Source organism: Mesoplodon bidens (assembly GCF_964165515.1).
Source record: "Mesoplodon bidens genome assembly, chromosome: 14".
Lineage (NCBI taxonomy): Eukaryota > Metazoa > Chordata > Mammalia > Artiodactyla > Ziphiidae > Mesoplodon > Mesoplodon bidens.
The window spans coordinates 72680545-72697536 of NC_138170.1; the positions used below are offsets into that span (position 1 = coordinate 72680545).

Sequence of the window (16992 nt, forward strand, 5' to 3'; positions counted from 1 at the left end):
GGTAAATTAAAAAAAGGAATTTATAGTAAGGTTACCCAAATTTGCACTCCCATTAGGATTGTATAAAACTGCTCATAAAATTCATTCTCTCTAGTACTGAAATAAATTTTAAAAATCTATGTCAATGTGGTGAGTGAAAAATCAATATTACTTTCATTTGCATCTCTGATTTCTTGCAGAGCTGATATTTTCAACGCATTTTCTGGCCTTTGTAAATTGTTCATATCGAATGGTCACTTCTATATCGAAGCATTTTAAAAAATGGTTTCTTAATGACATTTTACAAGGTGAAAATACATGTTGTAATAATGTCTCAGTTTGTCATTTGCTTCATAAATTTATTTTTGTTCTGCCTTTTAAACTGTGTACTATGCATATAATACAATGATTTTTGTTTATATGTTATCCATGGATTTATTTTAATTTTTACCTTTAAAACTAAATTAATTTTAATTATACAAAATTGATTTTCCTCATTGTAAGATACTGAAAAACAAAAATAAAGCAGAAACCCACCTTGACCTATTCCTAATCCCACTCTCATCCCCCAAATCTCTTTTTATCAGCTATCGTGTATCACTGCAGATGTGACCTATATATTAATTATATATGTATATATATAAAAAGGATATTTCCTGATTTTACATGAAACAAAAACTGGAATCATGTATTTATTTTGCATTTTATGTTTTTACTAAACTACGTGTCTTAGATGTCTTTTGGCTGATTTATACTCGGAAAAATCTATCTTCCAAACACATGCACACACAAACATGCACATGTGAGTAGGTTTAGTATATTTTTTGAAGAATATCTTTATCTCTACCAGTTCTTTAAACGTATGGAATACATATTGATGAACTGTGTAAGAAAAAAAAAAAAAACTACTTCATCATTCTCATATATTTATTCTCCCAACACCATATCTTGAATAATTCATTGATTTCCCATTGGTATATGTTGCTTTCTTTATCATAATTAGATTCTAATAAATTCTGTAGTGTAGTTTAAGGCCAACTAGTCCATTCAATTAACATGTGTTTGATCCTTACATCAATTCAACTATCTCTTGGTCATTGTAATTTTATAGTTACATATCCTTTAAAAACTGGATAATTTTTTACCACTCATTGTGACTTTCTGTTTCAACATTATCTGTGCTTTCTTCCAATCAAACTTGCAAATGACCTTTACAAGCCTCCCATTTCCTTGCCAGAAAGAACAAATCAATCTAATTTAAATCTTGATTGGGATTATCTTAGAACTATATATTGATTTAGGGAGATACAACACTCTTACAATGTTTGATATTTCCATCTAGAAACATGATATATATCATCATGCTTTATATGCATAGTAGTTTTGAGTTTTTTGCTTAACTTTTCTAGTTTTTCACATTTCTTATCAAGGTGTTCCATCTGGTCTATGTTTTGTTGCTATCATAAATGTCTTATTTTCCCATTCCAGCTTTCAATTTGTTATTGCCAGTGCATTGGGAAGGTTTTGATTCACTTTATATTATCTTGAATCATATTTCAGTTAATTATCTTGTGTTTCCACAGAAGCAACTCATAAATATGGATACTCTGTCCTCATTACCAAGAACAGCAGATTTTATTTGTTTCATGTCTCCTTATCTTAGTCAGTGTTTTAAAGCAACGTGGAATAGCAGTGGGGACAGTAGGCAATTTTGTCATAATCTACATTTAATTAAAAATGCTTTTTCCAGTAACCGTAACATTAGCTCTAATGACTGAGAATTCACATTATGTTAGTTTAGAAGTCATGTTGAAGAAATACGTTTATCCATGATTATTTTTTAATAATTAATTTCCTAATATCAATAAGGAAATAAATCCTACTTTCATAATTCTTCTACTAATATACTATTTTTCATTAATTTATTTAGAATTTTTGCATTGCATTCATAAATTTCATTGGTCTACAATTATGAGTTATACTAATTACAGTTTGCTTCTCAGGGTAATATTTGCACCATAAAATAATTTGATAGACTTTTTATATTTTTCTAAGTGATGAAATATTTGACATGACATTGAAATTTTAAAATTAATGATCTAAAATAAATCTTTAATAAATCTATCAGACCCTAGTAAGCCTTGATTATTTTTTCATTCTTTCCAATAGGTGTTAGACATTTTTTGTTTGCTAAGATTTCTTGAATCACTTTTCATCAGTTAAAAATAACCTGTGAATATATCTTTTTCATTAAGGTTTTCAAATTTGTTGAAATAAATTTTTACATAAAATTTTCTTACACTTTCTGATGACCACTCTGTTGAAACAGCCCTTTCATTCTAATAACATATATTTGTGGTTTTGTCCTTTTCTTAATTAAAACAGCAAGCTATTTGCCTATTTAATTCATTATGTTCTTAATACTCCACAGAGTAACTTCTTCAATTTATTTTTCAAATGTATCCAATCAACTAATTTCGATATTTTTTATTCTTCTGCTGCTCTTGGGCTTGTTGTGTTATTTTATAGAAGTTGAAAGCTTAGCTTAATATTTGTTAATGAATAATGAGAGCATTTAGGGCTGTACATTTGCCTCTGAGCATAATTTTGTATACATTCTACAAATTTTGATTAAAAGAATTTTATGGTTGTTGCATAAAAACTGAAGGGTTTTCCCCCTCATTTATTTATTTACAAGATTCTGATTTTTTTCCTAATTTGTTTTGTTCAAGAAACATATTTTTACTTTCAAGTAATGTGCTTCAGTGGCTTTGATGTTGGAGCATCTTGTATGTATATTTTCACATATTTGTAATATCTTAATCTTTAATTTGTGGTCTAAGATGTAATTTTTAAAGTAAATATTTCATCAGTTCTTAAAAGTATATACTCTGTGTTTGTAGGGTACATATTTCTGTACGAGTAATTTTAATTGTATATTATTAATGACGACGTTCTGTGTTTAAAGATGCAAAATTGAAAATATTTTTCTAGTTTTTATAAATATATTTCTTTCAAAACTACTTATCCATGAAAAAGCTGAATGTTTCTATCAATTTAGCTTTGCATTCATAATAGGCTTTATTTTATATATTTAAGAAAAAAATTATTTCATATGTATAGATTTATCTTCATTATGGGATTATTATTATTTTTCAGTGGAAAACTCATCTGTTTATCCAGTGTAATCTGAAGGTTAAAAATACATTCATGAATTTGGTCTTATTTCTCTCATATTGTTTCTGAATTTAAGAAACATTACACTTGTGCTGTGTCCTTATTTCTCTTGCCACATATACTAAATTACTAATTTTAAAAATTTCTAGTGATTATGAAACATTTAAAAATAGAACTGTAAAGATAATTTTATTTGTAAGAAGTCATTTCTAATATTAATTTCTAAAATTACAAAGGTCATGAATAGAATATTGCCTTTTGTATTTACCATTTCAGGTAAGTCACCTTAGCTTTTGTTATTTCATTTTGAGGTGTGAAATGTAGATTACTGTTCATAGATGATGTGTATACCATTTAACTTTTAAGAATAAGTTTGATATTTGAATTTCACTGTTACCAAAATTTAAATAATTATAGTTGTCTTATCTGTTTCTAATACTCAACCAGGCTTTTGATATCATCGCTATCCTAAGTTATTACTTTTCAATTTTGTTGTTATTGGTTGGGATATTAATATTTTTTAGTTGAAAACATGGAATTATAGTACCTTTCTTTGCATATGTAAGATGGCTATTTATTCAGTACACATTTATTTAATTGAATCCTTTGTCCTTAAATTTCTATGGATATATTGCTCCAGGGATTTTTGTTTGTCTGTGGAATGTTGGTTTGTCTGTTTTGGCATTTTACTTTGGACAGTAGAAACCTGGAGACCAGCTTGGATTTTATTTAATGAAGCTATCCTTGTTTACACCTATATTTTTATTTAATAGATCTTTATTGGAGTTAATTGCTTCACAATATTGTTTTAGTTTTTGTTGTACACCAGAGTGAATCAGCCATATGCATACATATGTCCCCATATCCTCTCCCTCCCACCCTCCCTAACCTACCCCTCTAGGTCATCCCAAAGCACCAAGCTGATCTCCCTGTGCTATGCTGCTGCTTCCCACGAGCTAACTATTTTACATTCTACACCTAGGTTTTTTTAACAGGTTTTATTACGAATAGGAGGATGTCCTTTTTACCTATAGACCAAACTGATCCTTCCATTTAGGTAAATTTTAATCTACTGTTCACCTCTATATTTCTGTCTTCAGTTTTTTCTCTGTACCTATTTTTCATAGGTTGGGCCTCACCTCTTCTATTCTATATGTAATATATTCTTTTCTAGCCATATTCTATTTTTCTTTTGAATTAGAAAAAAGCCTTTCAATTGCATCTTATGGATGATTCCATTTCCTGTAGGGTCACTTCTCATGATTAATACCCCGGATTTCTACTATCAACCTTCCTTTAGAGCAGAGTTTCTCAATCCCAGCACTATGTGCATTTGAGCCAGATGATTCTTGGTTTGAGGGAGTGCCCTGTGTAGTATATAGCAGCATATATAATATATTGTATAATATTTAGCAGCATTCATAACCTCTGCCCACTAAATGCCAGTAGTATCCCTCAAGTCGTGACTATCGGAACTGTCCTCAGACTTTGCCAAATATTTCCTAGGGGCTGAAGGGGTGCAAAATCACCCTCAACTGAGAACTACTTCTTTAGAATTTAAAGTATTTTTGTATCCTGCCTTCTGTTTGTATCAGTCTTCACCTAAATCTTTGCTTTCTCTAGTACTCCTCTTTTGTTTTATCGATCCAGTAACTCTGTAACTACCTGTTCATGTTTTCTGCATAGCCAGTATTTCTGTGGTGGACTTTTCTTAGGCTCCAGTGTCTGTGTCTTTCCACAGTGTGGCAAGGAGACATGTTTAATCTGTAATTCTTAAGTTATGTACTACATTCAAGAGAGCAACTGTAGCATCAAGTACTTCCAAGATTTTTCCCAGGAACGACTCCTCCTTTGTGCTGTTATTAAGGAGAAACAGGACAATGCATGTCAAGCAGCACATGTTCCACTTTTCAGACCACGATCCTCCTGCAGTACCCTCAGTCTATGGCAAATTATATAATCCCTAACCCCTCCCTCTCCCTCTGCCCTTCTTCTCTCTTTTCCTCTCTCTCATCTTTCCTCCTCCCTTGTGTGTGTACATGATGGTGGCAGGAAGCACAACAATAGCTTGATAGATGCTAAGTAAGAACAGCTAGTAAGTAGTTAATATATGTGGACTCTTGGGCTAATTGTGCTATGCACACCACCTTGAATAAGCATCACAACTCTTGGAAGTAGGTACTGTTATTATTCCCATTTTACAGATAAGAAAATTAATACTTAGAGAGACTTAGTAAAGTGCCTAAACTAGTAAGTCATGGAACTAGGGTTTAACTCAGGTTTTGCTGACCCCAGATACTGGTCACCACTTTATTCTACACAATGATTTCTTAAGGTCCAGGAAATAGTCACCACGATGTGGGGGTGAGGAGTAGCTGCTTAGTTTTCTACTTAAATAGTCTTCTCTGACCTTGAGCAAGGGATAGACAACATAATGAATCAAATGCTTTTCTTACCACTTTCCTGGATGGAAAATGTTTTAGTTCAGGGGGCAGACAATACGTAAAACATGATCTGTTTCCCAAGTCAAATTTATTAGTTTCATCATTAGTGATTCTTACTGACATGTTCTGGCCTGAGTTCACTTTTGTTCTCAAACTCCAGGGGCTTATAAGTTTATCCTAAATTATATAATTTTGTTGATATTTTTATGGGATCTTGGAAGACACTATTAGTCACTGATAGCATGCATATTAAAATTTTTACTAGAAATCTAACATTTACAAGTTTTTTAAGATTAATCTTTGTGAGCACTAATAGAAATATTAGTGGTCCATGAAATAAATGTATGTATTACATTTATGTATTGAATTGATAAAATTAATTTTTATTGAATTAAACCTGTTATATTTTCATAAAATATGTTTTTTTTAAAAGGGCCTAGAATAATGTGGGAATACTTCTCAAAAATCTGGTTGGGGGCGTCCCTGGTGGCGCAGTGGTTGAGAGTCTGCCTGCCAGTGCAGAGGACACGGGTTCGAGCCCTGGTCTGGGAAGATCCCACATGCCACGGAGCAACTAGGCCCGTGAGCCACAATTACTGAGCCTGCGTGTCTGGAGCCTGTGCTCCGCAACAAGAGAGGCCGCGACAGTGAGGCCCGCGCACCGCGATGAAGAGTGGCCCCCACTTGCCACAACTAGAGAAAGCCCTCGCACAGAAACGAAGATTCAACACAGCCAAAAATAAATCAAATAAATAAAGAATTATTCTAAAAAATAATAAAATTAAAAAAAAATCTGGTTGGGAAATTCTGGTTTTTAAGACTTTTACATTGTCATGGGGCAGCCCTTATATCCTACCTTGCCTCAAGAGTTATAAATACACATGGGAAACTGAATGAAGATTTTCAGCTTCTCATCCTCTGACAGTTTTATTTGAAAATGTCTCTTTTCTTATTTTTAACAAGATACTCAACTTGCAGAAATAATTCTTCAAGTTTGTATCCATGCAATAGACTTACATTCTTTCCAGAGAATAAAATATTTCACAGAATAGTCACAAAGGAAGATCCTGAGCTGTAGGGGGATGAAAGGTCGGTTGAATCTCAATCCTAGAAAGCCAGTTTTACATTCTATGGCACAGGGTTAAAGCCAGGGAATATCTCTGCACCTGAGCTACCTACCAGGATAGATATCACATCAGAAATTCAAATGGGGCCCCCGTCTCCTTATACCCAGAAATTGTGTTCAATTCAATTTAGTCTCCAGGATATCCAATGCCCATGACCTCTTTTTCATGGTTTATGAAAACTTGATTTTGTTTGGGATAGCAATATGACCAGTCCAGGTTATAAGTTAAAATGTCTAAGTTGGTCTTAAATGGACACACAGCACATTTCTGGCCAATGAGACCTCTGGAAAAGTCACTGGGAGTCATTTCTGGTAAAATGCTTCTTTTCTGATCTTGATAGGGAACAGACTCTGAATAAAGTTCTGTGCCCTTATTCCCTCCCCTCTCTTCCCATGAGGTCCAGTGCTTGTGCAGCTACCTCGTGTCTATGAGGCAAAAAATATGAGGACGAGACCCATCACTGAGCATGGTAGAGTGGGAGGATGTTAGCAGCCTTGGTTTCCACCCTGAGCAGCTAAGCAAACACCGGCATCTCAACCCTCAAATCTCCTGTTACGTGAGAATAACAAACCCCTGTGTTCGTCTTGTCACGCAGAGTTGTGTTACTTGCAACAAAATAAATTCCTAATTTGTGGAGTTCTAAAGATTTCTATCTTACTTTTGAAACTTAGGAGTGACCTCTACATACAAAAGTGGAGTATTAAGAAAGAAGGAAATTTGAAGAGTGTTGTAGTTATTTCACAGGATAAACCATCCATGGCAAGTTTATGAGAAAAGCTTCCCCTTCCTCACCATCACAATCAACAGTCTCTATAATGTACAGTTGGTTCTCATTATTCACAATAGCTATAAAGTTCCCCAGGAAGATGGCATTAGTGAATAGTGAACTAGTGCCCCTAGAGGAAACAGATAGATAGTGTGTGTGGGGGGGAGAGAGAGAGAGAGAGAGATCCCATAGATTATAATCCTAAATCTTAAACTTATTCAAGTAGATTCTAATCTCTTTATTTTACAAAAAAGTAAATCAGGAAACCAGGTTCAGAAGTTTTAACTGACTTGCCTGAAGCTGCTTCACTAACAGGTGCCAGAATTGGATTCAAACCCCGTACGACTGGCCCCAGGGCTGAAGCTTCTTGCACCATACTGCACTGCCCTGATCTTCTCCATCCGTGGTCATCTCTGAGAGCTGAAACAAGAAGGCAAAGTGTCACCTTGGTGGACCTCAGCTAGGACCATGGGGGAAGGGAGCCAAGGGTCTCAAATTTTTTGCTGTTCTACACATTTCTGAAAATGACTGCAAACCATAAGTATTGATGTTGGGGTTACAAATGAATTTTAGAGGAGCTGCAGACGTAGAATCTCCAAATAAGGAGAGTCCACTGTAATTGTAGCTTTGTTCTTCTCTTTTTTAAAAAAAATAACATTTTACCACTACTATTTTTTTAATAAATTTATTTATTTATTTTGGGTTGCGTTGGGTCTGAGTTGCTGCATGCCGGCTTTCTCTAGTTGCGGTGAGAGGGGCCTACTCTTCGGTGTGGTGTGCAGGCTCTAGGCGCATGGGCTTCAGTAGTTGTGGCTCGCGGGCTCTAGAGCGCAGGCTCTAGAGCGCAGGCTCAGTAGTTGCAATGCATGGGTTTAGTTGCTCTGCGGCATGTGGGATCTTCCCGGACCAGGGATCAAACCCATGTCCTCTGCATTGACAGGCGGATTCTTAACCACTGCGCCACCAGGGAAGTCCCAGTTTTGTTCTTTTCTTAGTAAAATGCATCTTATTATACTAAATATCTCTGCTGACAACTTTGCTATCAAAGTGTAAGCTGACTTCCAATCTCTCTGCTTCTCTTCCGGAATGATTTCTTGCATTTTCGTTTGGCCTAAGTGCACGGACATAAGACTACAGATGCTCATACATATACACACATAAAGCCATGTAATACCCATATAATATCATGTTCTCCAATGAATACAAGCACCATTCAATTATTCGTTGGCCCAATACACAAGCAGCAAACATATGGAACAGTCAGTATCTTCTATACTAAAGTGTAGTAAAAATGAAGCATCATAGTAGTTGTCTAGGACTGAAGTTGGGGGGTGAATAGGGAATAATTGTAAATGGGCATGAGGTTTCTTTTTGGGGTGATGGAAATGTTCTAAAATTAGATTCTAGTGATGGCTGCACCGCTCTGTAAATATATTAAACCTTATTGAACTGTACACTTTCGATGGGAGGATTATATGCTATGTAAATTACACCTCAATAACTCTGTTAATATAAACAAAGTGATACATCAGCTACACGTGCACGGGCCTGCAGAACAATGGGGGACATATCGCCTCTGCTCAGGAATTTACACTTACCGAGGATTTTCTATGTAGAGTTGCCACGTTCTTGTGCAGCTTTATTATTCACCTGTCACAAGAAAGCTGCAAAACTCCATGTGCTGGCATGAGTTGGAAATGTCTATTAACTTGTCAGCAAGTGAAAAGGGTGAAGGGTTCTCATCTCTGCGGATGAATTGGAACAGGTGCAGCATGTCTCCAAGATCGCTAATTAAAACTACTCAGGACTTGTATTTATTTCACATGGAAAAGAGTTTTACACGTGTTTGAAAACTGTACGGAAATATAGCTTTTTAAAAATTTGACTACAGAGTCAAGCTTTACTTTGGCTTTATGTCATTTCATGAATGGAAGCTTTGCTAGGGCATTTCTCACGTTTGGATGAATATACTGGTATGTTTTAGATTCCACATACCCATAGAGCAAATCGATGCTGTATTTATTAGCAAGAGGATTTGAGTTAGTTTGGGCATGAATATATGCTTTCAATTTATAGCAATTGTACTTGACTCCATGGAATGACACTAACATATTTTTATACATAATCTTTGGAGAGTCGGAGGTGTTTGTCCTTCCAAATTCTGCATATTTCTTTGTTTGTGGCTCAAGGAAAGGGAAATAACGTATACAGAGAAAGAAAGGAATAGCTAGATGGGTCTGTGTTATACATTCTTGAAAAAATGTCTGAATCTGAATATAAGAAAAGCTGTATTTGAAGAACTTATGAAATTTTAAACAAGTCACTAAGCCTATCTGTTCCTTAGATACTTAATCTCTTAAGGCATAGCTCAAATGTCACTTCTTTCACAAAGCTTGTGGAGATCTCTTTAGCTGGAATCAATATTTCCTTCTTCTATCCTCTCATGGAACTGTGCACCTTGGGCACATTATACAGCATGCAGGAGGGGGTGTGAAGGTTTGGATTCTGAAGTCAGAGTCAGAGTAACTGGGGCAAAAGCCCAGTCTTACCACTTACTAGCTGTGTAACCTTGGAGCAGATTCTTTATTTGTCTACAAAATTAGAGTAATAATGGTACTTAGCTCACCTAGCTTTGTTGTGAGGGTTAAGTGGGAGAAGCCACGTAAGATGTTTGGTTTAGTGTCTGGGAGGAAGTAATAGCTCCATAAACAATGGTTGTTGATACTGTTTACCAGGCAGGCAGTGCAAAATAGTAAAAAGAATGTTGAAAAGGAAAAATGGATGGAGTCTTGACTCTCCCAGTTGCTAGCCTTGTGATCTGGGAAAATCAGTTAACTATTTGAGTCTCAATTCCCTCATCTATCAATATCATGTTACCCAACTCATATAGGGGTGATAAGGATCCAGTGCAATGGAGTGTGTGAACATGTTTTACAAGTGATAAGGCACTATGTAGTGCCGTAGACATTATCTGGAGGAAACTGGATATTATAAAAATTTACAGTCAGTTAGACCTGGATTTAAATTCTGGCATCATCATTCACTAACTTTGTGGGTTAGTAAATTACGTCTGTGTGCATCGGTCTCCTAATATCAGTGAGAACTGTTATGGTAAGCATTAAATTAAACAATATTTCAGGTACTGGATCTACCTTTGAGTACACAGCAAAAATCGAATTGCACAATTTCATTCCTTAACCCATTTTGTTCTGTTATTTGCACAAATGTCCATGTGATCTTTTAGACTCAAAAACTACACGGTGCTCTGTTTTGTACATTCCCAAGCCTCCTGAATGAACCAACACAACGTAAGAACCGTTCAGCCAAGTTTCGAGTTGCGGACAAATACTGTGCTTTGACTCACCTTCCAGGATTTAGACAGAAAACTGATAGATTCTGGGCTAGGTTTCCCTTGTCATACTAAAGGCTTTGTATAGGACTGAAATGAACCAACAAATACAAAAGGACTTTGACAATTTCCAAGTCCTTTAATATAAAGATATTTTATTGTACAAAGGTTGTTACTATGTCAGAATCCTTCACTCCAGCCTGTTATCTGGCTGGCCCTGCACTTTCCTTTAGCCTGGCCAGCAGCTGGACTCATGTGTGGCAGCCTGAATAGAATCCCCTGCACTGTGTGAGTGATGGCAAGTATGAGCTGCCAGCCTCCTTCATCTTGAAGGAGAATCCCGTATCCCAGCGGGCTTGCTTCAGTGTAAGCACCAGCCCGCCAGCTTTTAGGGGATCTTGAGTTTAAGATTATCAGTGCCTCTCCTTTTAGCTCCTCAGCCCCAGTGGTTGAGAAATAATGGTTGAGAAATAATGAAAGGTATAATACAAGGCTAAGCCCAGACTGAAATAGTTCCTCTCTGGCCAGAAAGATTCTGTCTGGTGCCTATATGCACTTAGCAGTCTTAGGAAACAGTGTGGAATGTAGAAAGGAAGATCAAGAGGCTTGGAACTTGGTTTTGGATAGAGAAATAAGAAAAAAAATGCAAATCATTTGTCAATCAGAAAAATATATAGTTTTTCAACATAATTTCCACGACACCAGGCAGCAACTGAGAGGTCTTGACTGACGGTGGAATTTTCCTGGGCCCAACACAAAGTAACCACTGGTGGCTCCTATGGGTAGCTCTGTGAAACCAGAGCTCACTTCTGCCCGCCTTTCTGACAGCTGTCCCAGGGTTACTCATCCTTCTAAAGCCTTTATGATGCCAGATCTGCCAGTTAGCCACATCCCCAGCCCCCAACACTCGGCTAAAATTAAAACACAAGACTCATTAAACAGCAGCAGAAACAATTCAGGGACAGTGGCTCTTTGTGCCAATGTCTTGATCCTGGACAGTTTGACCACAGGCTGATGTTCATAGAACTAAACAGTCAAGTAAGGGTCAAAAAGTAAGAAAAGGAAAAAAAAAAGGAAAAGCACAAGAAAAAATGCTACGCTTAGTAATACGTAAGAGTCATGCAATCAATTCAAGCTCAACTGGTAAATCCACATCTTTCTGGAGGAAGAGAGCTGGACCATTTTCAGTTTTGTTTACACATGCCCACAGGAAGCTGTGTTATAAATATCCCCTGATGTACCTTTCTGAGCAGCTGGTCAGTCCCAGGGAGTTTCAAATGTTAAGCATTAATTTCCCCACCTTCTGGCTCTTTCTACCCTGCGTCCTCTACTCTCACTCTCAAGGCAGAAAGAAACTGGGGTCTGAGTTGCACTATGAAAAGACAAAAGAGTTTCTGCAGCTTGCAGCGTATTCCGTCCAGGAAAGCAGCACAGACTTCAGGTGCTCGGGGAAGCCATCTGTAGTTCTTGAGGCGATGAAACAGGGCTGAGGACGCAGTGCTTTCTGGCCGCTCTGCTTCCAGCTGGAAAGACCATTGAGGAAGCCAATCTCACAGCACTTTCTGCAAAATTGCCTTGATCCATCCCATCTGGTGTTTTCTAGTGATGGAGGGTTGCCTGAAACATCCCTGAAACTGAGGAAAGAGCTGCTAGGCTTCCCCGCAGAGAGGCGTGGGGGACTTGTGTTTTCCAGGTGAATCATGAATGCTTGCCTCGCGCGTGCCCTGAGCAGGCGGGTGACCTTAGCTTGGGGCCGGAGCAGGGGCTCAGGCACAGGTCTGAGCAGCCGGGGCGGGGAGAGGGACGGACTGTCACAGCTCTACCAGGAGAGGAGAAGCTGCGACACAGGGGCTGCTTTCGAAACATGCAAACCATACACCAAACTCGCCTCCAGGAAACCACAAAACAAACCACAGCAACTTTCAGCTAAGAACTTGGATGTCACTGGACTGAGATGAAATAGAAATCTCCAAAGTGTGCAGAAAAGAAAGCCTAATAAAGCCGTGGGGAATGTAGAAAAAGAAATGAAGAGGCGCTGAGGAATTGAGAAAGGAAAGGCAGCAGGGAAGTGAGGGAGAGCAGCTCATCCTGGACGCTGCTGTCTGGGGAAGAGGGCCTTCATCTCCTGGCCGACCACTACTTATCAAGGCACGTGGGAGAGCAGAGCAGGGGCATGATGTGCTCTTTGTGTGTTTTTTCATCGTTTTTTTCCAGCGTGTCCCCATTGAACCAAAGCCTCCACATGGCACGCTGACAATGTCCTTTACCCTCCTTTTATCCGGCCCGTTCTCCAGACTTGTCATTATTTCTCGGGCCCCACGGGTTGGGTCCCTTTCATCTTTTCTCAGAAATGATTATCTTCAGACCTTTATGTGAAAAGCTATGTGAAAAGTTATGTGAAAAGCTATGACGTAGCGCATAATCCCCAAGCCCTTTCAAATGGACCTCCTTGAAAAATCCTTGTTAACACGAGACAGGGCCCTTCTGGATTAACGTTTGTTGTGCATTATTATCACAAGATGAGGAGGAAGGCACCTCCAGGCACACTTTCCTGTGAGACCCCGGGGAAAAGAGGAGAGGAGAGATCTTAATGTGAAACTCCCGTACAATCCAGTTTAAGCATTCTTGGAGGATAAATATCTGTTTTTCTTTTTAGTAAATTATTTACACAGAACCAACTTCTAATAAGGACTTGGGATGTCTTACAAAAAAGACTGTGTTTGACATTAGGCATCAGAATAACAAAAATGGGGAAGGACATAAATTTGCCAAAAATCTGAACTATGATAATTACAAAGCATTGCAGGTAGCTTCCTGGTGGCCAAAGCAAAAATATTAGAGGATGCTAGTTATTAACAGGAACAAAAGCATAACAGTTAATTAAGGGGGATGAATATTTTTTCTGGAAGTGAGTTCTAAACTATGTTGCAATATATTTAGATACCGTTAGATAAATAAACATGGGAAGTAAACAAAGTCATGGGAATTATTGTGTTTGTGTGTGTATGGCTTTGAGAACTAACATCACTTACTTCAAACTTATTCCTTATATGTTTGTGCATCTACGTAAAGGCTCCTAAAACACAGCGGTGTCCAGCTGGAGCAAATTCTATCTCAGAATTAGTATGAGAGATTTTTAAAAACATGCCTGTTCTTCCCATCTCCCAGAAAATTCTGATTCAGGTGTACAAGGGTAAGGGACCAGTTCTCAGGAACATGACTGAAATAAATCCTCCCCTTCTGTCCCTAGTAGAGGATTCTTTTGAACAGCAGAAAGAGTTGGAGAGATGATGGCAACCAGTGGGGATGGCTTTGCTCTTTCTTAAGCTGGGCAGGTGTGTTCTGTGGGATAGATCTGATTTTAGCTTTCTTGGGATACTTTCAAATATAACCTATATCCTGGGTTTGCTTTGCCTCATTAAGGTGTGAAATCTGGTTTCCACCTCACTGCCCTGACTGCTAAAAAATGTTTTGTTTTGTTTCCACTCATCTGTATGTACATTGCTAGTTTGACTCAAAATGTTCATTCTTTAAAGAATAAAAGAGTAGAAGAGGTTTCTTCTTTCTTTAGAGGGTCCTTTGAGGTAAGTCTTCTTGGCTTAAGTAGGGGATTTGGTGATGCTCCACGCCATCCCTGCAGGCTTTCAGGAAAGCTCTGCAAACCTAATCCTGCAACACAGAACCCACGAGCGAAGGATGTGGCAACAGGCATCCAGGCTAAAATCTAATGATGACTGTCATGTTTTGTTGTTTACCGAAGGCCAAGAATACATACCTTCACCAACATACCCTATGACACAAGTATTATTATCTTCCTTGTTTTACAGATGAGTCAACTAAATTAAGGAGAAGGGAAGTGATTTTCCCATATATCATGCACCAAATGAATAATAAAGTTACACTTCGGACAGAGCCACAGATCACCCCAGCAATGATTAGACTGAACTTGGGCTACCCCCTGTACCTTTAAGAATGACGGTCCACTCTGTCCCCTTCAAGATTTCACACCAGATAGAAGCTATTTTGGAAAGCACTTTAAAGCAAGGTCAAGAGCTTTGTCAATTCTGAGCCCACAGTTTAATATCCACACTGGTCATCAAAGAAAGGCAGGGCCCTGTTCATGGATTTCATTTCTCAACTGGAGAGGATCTGTGGTAAAATTATAGGTTTGCTGCTAGAGAAGCACGGACCCCGGAGCCATGCTGTCCATGTTCAAACCCTGCCCTGTCACATATTGGCCGTGTGACTCTGCCCAAGTTATTTAATGATATCTCTCTATGCCTCGGTTTCCTTTTGGTTTTTTTTGTTTGTTTGTTTATTTATTTATTTTTGGCTGCATCAGGTCTTAGTTGCAGCACGAGGGATCTTCGTTGAGGCATGCAGGATCTTTCGTTGTGGTGCATGGGCTTAGTCACCCCGAGGCATGTGGGACCTTAGTACCCTGACCAGGGATGGAACCCGCATCCCCTGCACTGGAAGGCAGATTCTTTACCACTGGACCACCACCAGGGAAGTCCCTCAGTTTCCTTTTCTATACAAAGACCCAACTATGGTGCCTACCTTAGAGGTTTCCTGTGGGGATTGAATATGTTCTTACAGGGACAGTGTTTAGAAAGCTCCCAGCATAGAGTAAGCACTCAATAGACTAAAGTTATCCCAATTTTTAGTATTTTTTCCATTGCAAGTCATCCATTTGTCACTTTCTTTGGCCAACACGAGTCATGTTCTTTTTCTCAAGAACATGCATGTTAGGGTGAACCAGTGAGTCCAGTGATACTTGAGGCAACATCAAAGAGAGCCTCCCTCTCAGGGGTCACAAAGTGAAAACCTGTACCAAGCTACAAAGGAAAACTCTATCTTTGTATTTCTCCCCCGAACATTGCTGTGCCTTCTGCCTCATAACTCAGAGCATCTGAATAAAGGACATTTTCGCTCTGGCTGAATCTCTCTCTCTCTCTCTCACTCTCACTCTCCCAAACAAACACACAGAATTTCTTAAGAAATTTTTAAATTTCCTTATCACAGCCTCCTTTTTTATGTTTCCTAATTTTAAATTTAAAAGACTACCTATGCTGGGAATTGTTCTGTGATGTTGATTTATGAGACTAATGCAAAAAAGGACAGTCGTACCAATGCACATATCTATTTGGCAAGGCAGCAGTGATTTATAAAAAGACAGTCTGGTGACATGCATATAAAAGCAGCTTTCATGTGGCAAGTGTAAAGGCGAAAAGAAAACCCCATACCAGTGGAATGACAAACTCTTTTGCTATTTTAAGAGGAGTGTAAATGCCACCTTAGCTTCAGCTCAAAGTCCACCTGTGGAGAGCGTGCCATCTCAGATGGGGCACCCAGGGTGAGCTTGGATTAATTGTTCTTGATCTCTGAACTCAGTTTCAGGTTCAGTTGGCCAGTTTTTGTCTTATCACTGTTTATGGGTCTGTCATCCATACATTTTTCTCAACCTCACTGAAGCTCTAACACATTTTGTAGATTTTTTTTTCATCTAGATGGTCCACTGGGGAAACAGTATATAATAAGAAGCTTCTTTTATTAATCCTAGAAGAATGTACTTCTCGTTCTGTAAGGTGTATTCTATGAAAACTAGACTTGGGAAATTAGGCAGCACTCATTAGATTTTCTGGACTATTTCCCAACGCTCTAGCCTCAGTCATCAATGGTCTGGTTTTACACTGAAGCTCTTAATTCCTTCTCTCAAGTCAGCTATCGGCTCACTGTAGTCTCCCATTCTTGAGACTCATGTCGTCTACCACAGACAGGAGTCCAGCCATGTCTCCAGGCCTTTCCCTGACAACGCCTAATCTGTCAGACAGAACGGCTGCAGCAGCGAACTGACCAAATACTGTGATGCACTGTGGCGAGTTATTAAGCCCTTTCCGTGACTTTAGAACATCACACACGTTGAGTCCAAGTTCACTGCACAAATGTTTCCACCTGTCACATCAGTGAAAGGTTCATTCTTCCATTTTCCCTGCCAGTAGCTGTCAAGCTAGGCTTGGTGCTATAGAATGAGTATTTGGGTCCCCCAAAATTCATGTGTTGAGACACTTGGTTATAACCACCAACCCAGCAGCTTATGAACAGAGGTTATTTCTTGCTCAAGCTACATGTTTGCAGTGGGTCAGTTGA

At 38.3% G+C, this 16992-nt stretch overlaps 1 protein-coding gene across 2 annotated transcripts in view; it reads right to left on the reverse strand.

Moving 5' to 3' along the window:
• Window positions 1-16992, reverse strand: part of LOC308627785 (uncharacterized protein) — a 347900-nt gene that overhangs the window by 59458 nt on the left and 271450 nt on the right. For both annotated transcript variants that reach the window (XR_014017439.1, XM_081254172.1), the window contains exon 5: window positions 7788-7913. The gene's annotated coding sequence lies outside the window, so the exon portion shown is untranslated. The remainder of the gene's footprint in view (window positions 1-7787; window positions 7914-16992) is intronic.